At 33.5% G+C, this 726-nt stretch overlaps 1 protein-coding gene across 1 annotated transcript in view; it reads left to right on the top strand.

The window, feature by feature from the left end:
• The window catches only part of NEK4 (NIMA related kinase 4), a 35,059-nt gene that overhangs the window by 8,140 nt on the left and 26,193 nt on the right, over positions 1–726 (top strand). The gene's annotated exons all lie outside the window — the stretch shown is intronic.

Below are 726 nucleotides of genomic sequence, written 5' to 3'. Positions count from 1 at the left end.
TCATTTTTTTTAATAGCCCAGTGGGTGTGAAATGGTATTTTATTGTGGTTTTGATTTACATTTCCACAGTGACTAATGATGTTGAGCATTTTTTCATGTACTTGTTGACCCTTTGTATATCTTCTTTAGAGAAATGTCTGTTGAAGTCCTTTGCCCATTTTCAAATTAAGTTGTCTTTTTATCATTGAATTATAGGAATTCTTTGTATAGTCTGGATATTAATCCCATATCAGATATATGACTTGCCAATATTTTCTCCCATTTTGTGAGTTATCTTTTCACTCTCTTGATAGCGTTCTTTGAAGCACAAATTTTTTTTTGATAATTTTTTTGTTGTTGTCGAAAATATACACAGCAGAATATATGCCAATTCAACAATTTCTCCATGTACATTCAGTGACATTGATTACATTCTTCAAGTTGTGCAACGATTCTCACCCTCCTTTTCTGAGTTGTTTCTCCCCTATTAACATAAACTCATTGCTACGTAAGTTTCCTGTCTAATCTTTCAAATTCCTGTTGTCAATTTGATCCCATATAGGTAAGTTCTTAAAAGAGCACAATGCTCAAGGCAGACATTCTTTACTAGTTAAGTTAAACTGTTGTCTGAAATACCAGTTGAGATGTTTCAACAAATGGATGCAGTGCTGAAAGTGCTCACTCGTTTGTGCCAAGAAATTTGGAAGACCGACTGAAAGAGATCCATATTTATGCCTATTCCAAAGA

The sequence above is a fragment of the Trichechus manatus genome, unplaced genomic scaffold (assembly GCF_000243295.1).
Source record: "Trichechus manatus latirostris isolate Lorelei unplaced genomic scaffold, TriManLat1.0 scaffold00001, whole genome shotgun sequence".
Classification (NCBI taxonomy): domain Eukaryota; kingdom Metazoa; phylum Chordata; class Mammalia; order Sirenia; family Trichechidae; genus Trichechus; species Trichechus manatus.
The sequence above is the reverse complement of the archived record's forward strand: the minus strand, read 5'-3'. Positions and strand labels throughout refer to the sequence as shown.